The 11,253-nt window shown below is 35.1% G+C and overlaps 1 protein-coding gene across 1 annotated transcript in view; it reads left to right on the forward strand.

The window, feature by feature from the left end:
• Nucleotides 1–10,584, forward strand: part of LOC125101538 (uncharacterized) — a 323,109-nt gene extending 312,525 nt beyond the window's left edge. Inside the window, exons 17-18 of the mRNA XM_047731961.1 lie at nucleotides 7,543–7,689; nucleotides 10,450–10,584. The gene's annotated coding sequence lies outside the window, so the exon portion shown is untranslated. The remainder of the gene's footprint in view (nucleotides 1–7,542; nucleotides 7,690–10,449) is intronic.
• Nucleotides 10,585–11,253: the final 669 nt, after the last annotated feature.

An 11,253-nucleotide genomic window follows, 5' to 3' on the forward strand; every position in this document is an offset into this window, starting at 1 on the left:
TGAAATATATCACATTATGTGAATCGAGGGAACTTAAACTTAGGAAATCTCTTAGACCCACTTAGAGACACCTGTGAGATCCAAGCCACATTTTGAATGGATATTCTGACATGGGAAGAAACAGGTTGCTGTATCTAAGCTTAATTTATTCACAAATTAGATGTGGCAAAACCCATAAAATAAAAATGGATGAAATTTTGCTTCAGCCTTATAGCCTAAACACTACTTTCAAAGGTTTTATGGTCGTTTTTAAATAGGATATCCAGTTATATAAATTCCTTTTGCATTTAACACAAGTCTAACTTGTGACAAGAGTGATCTTGAAGTCTCTCCTTATCCTGGTGTGAAATATAGGTCATATATTAACCTTTTTTTGGTCTCAATAAAACCCTACCTATTTGGGTATGAACAAATTATCTTCAAGGTTTTATTTTTATGGAAAGTCATGTTTTTGGAACAGAAAGAGTTCTACTCTCAAGAGGTCAGATTTTGTGGGTCTGATACAGAAGTCATAGTAAAAAGGATCTTTCCTATTGATTTGTGTTCGCCTTTTTTTTTTTTTTTCCCCATCCAGGCCTATCACCCTTGATGACATAGCCCTTACTGTGTTCTGCATATTTTGCTTTAAAATGTAAGGTCCTGGGGCACTGTGTTGGCTCAGTCAATTAAGCATCTACCTTTGGCTCAGGTCATGATCCCAGAGTCCTGGGATCGAGCCCTGTGTTGGGTTCCCTGCTCGGGCGGAGCCTGCTGCTTCCTTCCACTTGTGCTTTCTCTCGCACACGCTCTCTCTCTCTCTCTGTCTCAAATAAATAAATAAATAAAATCGTAAAAGATAAAAATGAGGTCCCCTCCATACTTGTCGAGATCATCACTGGTCTGTCTGGCCATGAGCACCTTTCTTTAATTCTATTTTTATCAGCCCCATCTGAGCTCAGTGTTGCCATAGACTCTCAGAGAGCAGTGTTTCATCTCTGCTCCATAGGTAGGCAGGATATCTGTGTGTGTGCATGTGCATGTGTGTGTGTGTTTTCTGAGTAAAGTTACTTTAAAGTTTTTAGTGCTACAAAACCTAGAAACCCAGGCAAGACTAGAGCAGATTCATCAAGTCACAAATAAGCTTACCAATCCCAGGGTATCTGTCGCAATTAAGAAAGTCCTTGGAGCATTGGTTGGGGTGGAATGGGAAAAGGGTTTTTTGTCATTAGAGGCAGTGTCGCCCGGTGGTCTGAGCAGAGAAGTGGGAGTCAGGAACTCAGCGATCTCACAGAGGCTCTGTGAGACCCAGATGAGCGGCTCCAGGCAAGTCTCTGGGCCTCCAGAGGACAGGCTCACCTACTTTGAATCTCCCATCTGAAGAGCTCCTTACCCAGGGCCAGAAGATACACAGCAGGAAGCCTTATTCCTTGTCTGCAAAATGAGAATATTAATACTTGCCTAAATAACACATTAACCAATTAGTGATTGTTAAGTGCTCTGCTGATAGAAAGCAGCGGGAGAAGAAAGGCAAAAAAGAAAAATGGAAACAGAATTTTGTTATTAGGTGGGTTTTACTCGGCTCTGGGCTTTTCTTCCACTCGCAGAATTGAGTGACCACACAGTGCAAAGAGCAGGTGTTGAGAGAGCGGACCTCACCTTTTTTGGTCTCAGTGAGAAGACAGCAGATGAAGCTGAAATGTCGCCTGCCAATCTACAGGATGCTTGGAATAATCCGAGTTAGGGGGAAACTACATTTGGTCCATGAGTTAGTGAGTTGCAGGGGAACATCAGACAAATGACAGAGACTTTTCAGTTTTAACTCTTATATTTTCGTACCTTTCTGGAAGACTCTTCCTTGAATTTCGAAATCCCCTCATTCATCTACGACAATGACCAATCGGCAGTGTGTGTGAGAGAGAGAAATGTATGCACTGATGTGGAAGAGAAATCAAGAGAACAGTAAAGGAAATTGGGGCTTTCTGGAATATATTCATGAAATGTATAAATTGCTGATGATAGCTTTCATTTTTATGGGAGGATTTCTTCCTCCAAGCTTTTCTTTTGTTGAAAGACATTGCATATGGGAAAGAAAAAACCATTCGTGTGTTTTTTTCATTGTATGGATTTGTCTAAAGAAGATACTAAAATTAATGTACTCATGTGAATGGGAGAAAGTCACATTTTTATTCCTTAAATTTGGGCCACTTTACATTTCTAGCACAACACCTATGTAAAAAGATGCAGTGAGTCCTTTGGACACATTTACTTATGTGACGATATTGGAAATATACATTAAAATGAAATAGTAATAGCAACAGTTATGGCTTTGCATAAAATATTGTTAAAAATTTCAAGTGCATTAATGTCTTTTATTTCTGGTGTTCAAATTCAAACTTAACAGTTACCACTTCTTTTAATTTTTTTAAAAAATAGGGTCTTGATGCTATTTTGCCTTTTTCTTTTGCTACGAATGATTGGCTATTTTAATAAACTATAGAGGGTCATCATTTTGTCTATCTAAAACTTAGGCCCTATCATAAGAAATATTTTAAAAAAGAATCAGAATACAAGAGCAAAGAGGAACTCAATGATCAGACTGTATTAGAATATAATGTCACTTATAAGACATTTTCCTGTCCTACAACCACAGAAGTCTTACATAGGCACATTTACTGATCTTTTAAATATATATTTAAAATTCGTATAATTCATATAAATTCAAAAATTCATATAAAATTCATAAAATTCTATATATGAATTATGTTACTTGAAAAATTATGTGACAAAATTATTATTCCCATATGTATGTGTCAAAATAAATGATTTTATTTGTCCATAATAATTAGGTCAGTATAACTTGTTATGAGATGTTTTGCTTTTCACAAAACTAAGCTAGACAATTCTTCCCTCAAGTTTAATTTATCATATAAAATTACATATATATATGTTATTATATCATATATAATGTATGTGCATATATATATAAATATATGTATACATACATATATATGCATATATATATAAACTGTAAGAGGGAAAATAATTTTTTCAAAATCAGCATTCTATAATTATTAGATAAATATAGCAGATTTCAGCTACATTTTCAGGAATGTGTAAGAAACTTAGAAACTATTTCAATGATAAGGTCGAATATTAACTTTTAGTGACTAAATTAATGTTAGTACAACTATGTTTGGTTTCTGTAGAAAATCATGAAGAATTATTTTGGTTCTACTTATTGTATATTGAGATATAGCATTTAGAGACATTTTAGAGAATCTATAGGTCTCTTCTGAAACCACGACACTTGCCCTATCTTATAAAATATTAAATTTACCTGTACTTTATTTATACTGATAAATAATTTGAGACAATCATGCACTAATAATCTCTGTTTTTTATAGACCTCATGTTCTTTATTTGTGTATATAAGAAAAAGAGTGATCAGATACTATTTTTGAAAACACACATAAAATTATTTTCAGCATTTTAGATTTTCTTTGAGTTTTCAAACAATTAGAACTTATGAAAGCTGTAGAAAAGATTTATTATATTATTACATTCAAACATCTATCAGAAATAATACATACACGTCTGACATATCAGAGAAAACTACTTCCCAGGATTTTAAGTCATAGGAAATGTTTTAAAACATATATTAAGTATAAAGAAGCAGTGTTAAAAATAGGCTTTAACATATTAACTAAATGTATTGTTTAAATGTCTAACACAAACATTATAGAGGGGAAGAATTAAATCTTTATTGCACAGTTGATAAAGATGGAATATTTTACCTTTAATAAAAATTTATTTACTTTTACTTCTGAATACTTTTCTCCCCTATTCCATTGGATTTTAGAAACCAGATCTTGAAGGGTGAAATGGGAAATGTGAAAAATGTGAAAAAATATGCTTCTCTGTATTTATTAGTCTTAAGTTACAGTAAATTTGGAAAATTTTGAATTTTTGTATAAAAAATATGTTTTAAATCCATGCAAACAAAAAGTCAGTGCTTGAGAGAAGCATTTTCAGAATATGCCATGATACTACTAATCAGTGATTTTTTTCTTGACTCCATTTGACAAGGCTAATACTCATTTCCTAAAAGTCCAAGATAATTTACTCATGAAAAAAGTCAACATAATTATTTTTACTTACATCTATATGCAGAAATATCATGAAAATATTTTGGTGCATTTTGTAACTGTATCCTTTAACCTAAGAAATATCTTCAAATGTGCTCATTCTTTACCTCTAAGAATGCATGGATATAGAAGTATTATGGTTTCTTCTATATCGTTCATGGAACAAATTCTCCTGTAATTCCCTGAAGCAATTATTTAATGGTAATATGCTAAAACAATGTAAAAAACCAGTTCATAGTGTCAGTTATTTTTACATATTTGTACCCAATAAATTATTTTTAATCCCACTTTTCCCAAACACTGATATAAAATCATATAAGCTTATTTATGTGCAAAATCACATATAGTACGCTGAATGACACTTAAAAGAAATGAAACAGTAACAGTAGCTTATTTTCTGAAGCAATTTTGACACTAATGCTAAATTACAACTTGGAAATATCTAGTATTTTTACCTTTATGAGAAAAGGCTTTTTACATATTTAACATAATTCCAGGGAAAATAAACTGGAATTATGTATAAAGGTATGTACACTGTAACCAAAGGGCATTTATATTCCCCTGTAGAATACTTACAATGATTTTATTGCCATTTTGTGTCATTTTCTAAAGGATATAAAATACAGCCAGTAAACAAACTAGACTTTAGATTTAAGGTGACACCTGCTCCTTCAGAAGCAATATTCAGATATTTAATCTAAGAACATCGACTATTTTACAACCAAGTAAAGTATACTTTTGCAAAAATAAAAGGACTGTTTGCTTTGGCTTGCAATTTTCACAGCTGTGATGACCCACAGGATCACCTTGACCAGCGCCCCATCATCACTAAATCCTATAGAATAAATCCCACTGTCAGCCCTTATTTAACTGCTTGAGGAAATTCACATCAACACTCTACTTCTTTAAAATGCAAAATACCCTTTCTCTAAAACAATGTTGATTCAATCCATTACTTACATAGAGTGTCGTATTATTACTGGTCCTATTTTTGAAGTCTATGGTTGTAATAGAATTTTAATAGACTCTTTACCCCTAGTTCAGATTGCTGTACTTTAGGTGTAGCAATCTGAATTCCACTGCGAAAAAAAAGAAAATTCTACTTTATCACAGAACCATAATGGGTGTAACTAAGCCTCCCAATATTGTTGTGTAGCTGTGGTCAGTGAATTAGTGCTATGCATACATGGGTTTTGTGGTAAGGGGATAAATTAAATCAAAATCTATCTGAAATGCCATATCTGATTTATCATTCTTCATCTTCCTTACCATATCTATGATAGGCTTTGTGGAATTCTTGTGCATGGAGATATACTACTGAATAAGGAGAAGTCCCAATAGTTCATCTCTTAGAAGACAAAGTGATGATTGAGGTTGTTTCTCTGAATCTAATTCTCAGCCACAAAGAAAAGATTGTAAATGACTGGAAACTTAAGGGAAAGTGACTTTGTTGTTCTGTTATTCCTAATTCTGGTAGAGGGTGAGTGCCACCCAATTTGATATTAGGAATGAACATTTCAGAAGTTCTGAGAAACAACAGGCATGATTCACAGTATGGAAGATCTAAAAGGGAACATATCTCAAGAGGCATGGAAAAAGCTCTCACATACTGATTCTGACTTACATATCTAAATAGTTTTGAAAAGAAAGAAAATATGGCACCTATATAGGTGCTGTTATGTCACAAATTATTTCACAAGAAATTCAGGTTTTTAAAGATCATATACAAAAAGTACAAAGAAAGATATATAATAAAGAATAAATATATGAGATGGTAAGGAAGAGTGACAAAGAAGCAAATACTGGGAAGGGACCACAAAATTTTAGGGAAAGTACACTCTCAGAAGGTCTGTAAGAAAGATTCAACAAGACAGAAAAAATCAAGGTGTTCAAAGATATCTATTTTTCTTAACTGATGTAGTTGTATATGTCAAACATCTAACTATTTCTGCTTAATCACAAAAGGTATTTATTAAGTCACTTAAATGGGAATTACAGTAGATATTCATTTTTTTAAAGATTTTATTTATTAATTTGAGAGAGAATGAGTGAGAGAGAGCATGAGAGAGGAGAAGGCCAGAGGGAAAAGCAGATTCCCCAAGCAGCTGGGAGCCTGATGTGGGACTCGATCCTGGAAGTCCAGGATCATGACCTGAGCCGAAGGCAGTCGCTCAACCAACTGAGCCACCCAGGCACCCCTACAATAGATATTCTAATGGGATGGCTGAATTCAGGTGTTGAAAGGATGTTATCAAATGTCTCTCTTCTCTCTTTCCCTTATTTTCATCTATGTTGGCTTCATTCTTGATATTGTCTTTTTCAGATGGTAGCATAGCTCAAGGTTTTTATCATTCCAAGTACTTGTTATCTTGGAAGGAAATTTTCCTTCCATGGCACCCATTTATTTGTCCATTTCTGGAAAAAGGCTTTCTGATTAGCTTACTATATGATTTCTAGCCCCATTAGGAGATGGAACTACTTTCTAGTAGTTCTAGAAAGAAAGAAAAAAAAAGGCTCCTGTAACCAAAGGAGGAACTTGTCAAATAAGCAGATGTCCTCTTTGCTATCCAGAGAAATGCATTCATTCAGCCAAAGTGGATCTAGATGTGCCTCCCTGTCTTTTTAACCAGGACAGCCTTCAGCTCAAGGGCCATAAGTTCTAGGGAAAACAGTCATTCAGCAGAATGCTTGGAAATGCTAGATACCTTCAAGATGTAGGAGAGACATATGAAGTCAGTAAAATTGATGAGTATTATAAACAACCCAGGAATAAACCCAAACTGTGTGTGACAAGTGAAACACAATGTTGGCATGCTTGCTAGTTGTGTTCAAAGATAATTAGCCTTGTATATACAAAAAGTTTCTCTAGGGACAATGAGTTCCTACTAAAAGGAATGCTGCCCTGTGTCTTCCCCCATATGAAAACAGTTTTGTTTTTGATCCATTTCATCACACAATAGTTATTAAGGAAAAAAAAAAAAAAAAGAAAGAATGAAGGAAAGAAAGAAAAAGAGAAAAGCCAAAAAGAAAAAAAAGAAAAGAAAATCCCAGTCTTGTATTTGATTTTGACATTTTTGGTTTCCATAGAATTAGGACAATTCACTTTCCAAGTGTATTTTAATTGCTGATTATGACCCCATGTTCTGTATTAGTAAATGCTATGCAGATTTTAATTTTTATTTTTGGTGTGTTGTACAATGCCTGCTAAAGTCAGAAGTGAAACCGAACCATAAAACCTAAATTGTAATCTTCTGTTAAACTGTGGAGTTAGGTTAACAATATAGCATTTCGGGGGATTTTCAAGCTGTGATCTTGGGGGGAGGAGGTAAGGAAAAAGTCACAGCATTTGTTCATTCCACCTGAATATTTCTTTGAAATATGGTAGGTTAATATGTGCCATTTTATCACCACTTTTCAGGTGTTTGGTGATATCAGTGGCCTAAGGTTTATCCCCACTGAAGTAGTCACAGCGATTCAGGAGCATATCAATGAACTGGATGGTACACCAGAAGACTCCTTTGATATTAAATCAAGAGAAATGAAAAGAATCCATTAAAATAAAAAGGTAGTCTTTTCTACTGATTAAATATTTAACTGGGTTGTATGTGACTGTATCTTTCTTTCCTCTCTCCCTCCCACCCGCTTGTTTGCTTGCTTACTTTCTTTCTTGATTTTTATTTGTTTTTTTGACAGAGAAAATGAAAGAGAGAGCACAAGTAGCGGGAGTGGCAGGCAGAGGAAGAGGGAGAAGCGGGCTCCCTGCTGGGCAGGGAGCTCACGTGGGACTCCATTGATCCCAGCAAGGAGAAATCATGACCTGAGCAGAAGACAGATGCTTACCCAACTGAGCCTCCCAGATGCCCCCATTTTTTTTTTTCTTAAAGCTCCACAGTGGTGTGCAAGTCATGTGAGAGTAGTGCAACTTCCTCATTCATCTACAGTCTTATAATATGTATTTTATCAGAAGTTAATAGCCACTATTGGAAACAACTGTTGGAAGTCATGATCATCCCAATTATGTTTTTTGTAGAGCACAGAATCCTGTCAATCTTTGTTAGTCTAGAATGATGCTTGGCTACTGTGGAATTTAGAGTGGAGGATACCATTTTTCACTTTCCTTTATAAGTGATACTCTTTCATTTGGAGGGAATAAAGGGAATGGCCAGAGCATAATAGAACCAACCAACTCTAAATAAATCCCTTTTCCTTTTTATTTAGCTGAAAGCTTTCACATTGTCTTTTTAAGAAAGAACTTCAAGAAAAAAAATGGAAAAAATTAAATAATAAAAATGAAGATCCCATAAATGAGTTGGCTCGTGTTCTAAGATAACAACCAGCCCTCAAATGCCTGGGTCAGATACAGGCTCCCTGCGTATACCTCAACTCTTTCTAAATGGACCAAATTAGCATACTTCCCTTTTCGGTTCTTATGTTATCCCTTTTCTTTTTTACTCCCTCGCTTTTCTGTCTTTCATCAGAGGTTTGGAATATGATTTATGATCGCAAATGGACAATGAACCATTAGATGGTAGATGGGTCCAAAAAAGTCCTGCATCATGAAGAATCCTTTGCCTCATTACCAAACAACAAACACAGTGGATGGCTAGGACCTCTGACCTTTCTCTGCACCTTTCACGAAGGGTGTGTAGATATTTAAAATCCACTTCTCTCAAACAGAAAGCTCTAGTAGGGTAAAAATTGATTCTTCTAATTAGGAAACATGAACTCATCTGATCCTGGTTATTTTCCATTCTGGGCTTTAATCATTGTCTGATTATAATAGTATCTTCAGTCTCACATAAGATGATTGCACTGAGAATTACACTAGGTGTTTGCTCTATTGACCAAAATTAGCATATGCATATACTGTCTATATTTTTCATCCTGTATAACTATTATTGAAGGTAGATCAACACACAGTAATATCTCTGTCAGCCGAACTCAACCTTACAGAAATGAATAAATATGTCAGGCACCTTTTAATAGCTTAAATTAACATACATGCCCACTTCAGGCAGTTCAACTCTTCTTTCAAGATGAGATTTGTGAGACACCTGGGTGGCTCAGTAGTTAAGCATCTGCCTTCAGCTCAAGTCATGATCCCAGGGTTCTGGGATTGAGCCCCATTCTGTGGGGCTCCCTGCTCAGTGAGGAGTCTGCTTCTCTCTTTCCTCTCTGTTTCTGCTCTCTCGCTATCTCTGTCTCTCTCTCTCTCAAATAAATATGTGAAATCTTAAAAAAAAAAAAAAAGATGAGACTTGAACGTCATTATCATTGATTTATTTTCCATCATCACCTCCATTTTTGCAAGTGTAATTGGTTACAGTTTCAATTACCAGGAATTTACTTCTGCTTTCCCTTAAGGGTTTTGTATTCTAATTACATACTTCTGCCTTCCCCATTTCAACATGGAGTATCTGTGGATAGAGAATTTCTCGAATGTATCTTCCTACTGACAGAACTTAGAAAAATGTTGGGTACATTCAGGGACTAATAAATATTTCCTGTTGAAAAGATGATGTGAAAGAGAGTAGGGGTGGAGTGGTGATAAAGTCAGGTCTAGGGGCGCCTCAGTGGCTCAGTGGGTTAAGCCTCTGCCTTTGGCTCAGGTCATGATCTCAGGGTCCTGGGATCGAGTCCCACATTGGGCTCTCTGGTTGGCAGGGAGCCTGCTTCCTCCTCTCTTTCTGCCTGCCTCTCTGCCTGCATGTGATCTCTCTCTGTCAAATAAACAAATAAAATCTTAAAAAAAAAAAAAGTCAGGTCTTCATGGTGTTCTCATTTATAGTACAAAAAAGGCCAGAAAAAGAAGGGGGGGCAATGCAGTAAAACCAATTCTATGAAAGACTTATATCAGTGCAAAATACACGGAGGAGGAATAGATATATACAAATCAGATTTTTGTATCTTAAGCTACGTTTCATTAGCTCCTTCCCTCAAGATGATAACTCAAGTATTGTTGAACAAACAACATGGTCATTTTTTTTTTTTTTTACTGAGTTGTCATTCACTTAACTGAATTAATAAAAATGCCTACTGAGTTTTTAAATCTGCCACTTTTATTTATACTCCCTTCACTAAAACTTAAGCTTTATGAGGGCAGGAATCACCATTTCCTTTATTAAGTTTTGCTCTCCCCAGTCCTTAACACTGACTTTGAACTACTAAGTGCTCAGTCATTTTTTGTTACATGAAAGAGTAAAGTCATAGGTCAGGTCTCACTACCTTTACACTTAATGTACCGTGTAACAGCAAACTGAACAAACAGTGCAGAGAATAGCAACAACAAAACAAAACACTGTTCTTTTTTGTGTGTTTCCTTTAGGAATTGGTGGCCCCAGTGGCAGGACTAGTATAATAAGAAAAGCATTATTTTCTGGCTCCTGAGGGAAGCCCACGGCCACAGCATATTTCATAATCCAAGGAGTCTCTTACTACATTATTGCATCACAAGTTGTTCAGTGTTTTAAAATGGAAGTGTTTTCAGTGTTTTAAAATGGAAGTTTTAAAATGGAATGTAGTGCTTTGTTGCTCTTGTTGCTTTATATTTGTTTTCCTTGCCGTTGAACTTATCTTACTGAGCATTACGCATTAAGTAATAGATTCAATAGGTGAGTCATTCTAACACCTTTATAACATGATGTGTGTATGTGTGTGTGTGCTGGGTGGAGAGTGACAAACATGTTTTTTAAGAGTTCTCTCTTCTCATTGAATATGCATGGGCTCAGTGCTGTAATTCAGTCCAACACTGAAAGAACTATTTGGCACTATCTTACCTCTGAAGTTAATGTTGCATTTGCATTGTTATTGAGATAAGCTTTTTAATTTAGGGTTTTTTGTTTTTTTGGATGTACATGTATGGTTAGGTTCTTAACTGAAAAATTAAAAAAAAGAAAAAAATGAACTTTTTATTCTTATAGTCAATTCCTTTCATCTTCTTTGGCCCTTTATGAACTGCAGATAAGAAGTCCATGGATAATGAGAGATAGAAAGGTCATTATAAATAGATGGTCTATAAAAACAGAGTTCTAACATGTGGGATCCTGGTATAATATGCACCTTAACAGTGTACACATTTTTATATGCAGTTCAAAATGTTATGTTAAAATTCAAGATAAAATTCAAGGGA

The sequence above is a fragment of the Lutra lutra genome, chromosome 6, assembly GCF_902655055.1.
Source record: "Lutra lutra chromosome 6, mLutLut1.2, whole genome shotgun sequence".
In the NCBI taxonomy this organism is placed as follows: domain Eukaryota; kingdom Metazoa; phylum Chordata; class Mammalia; order Carnivora; family Mustelidae; genus Lutra; species Lutra lutra.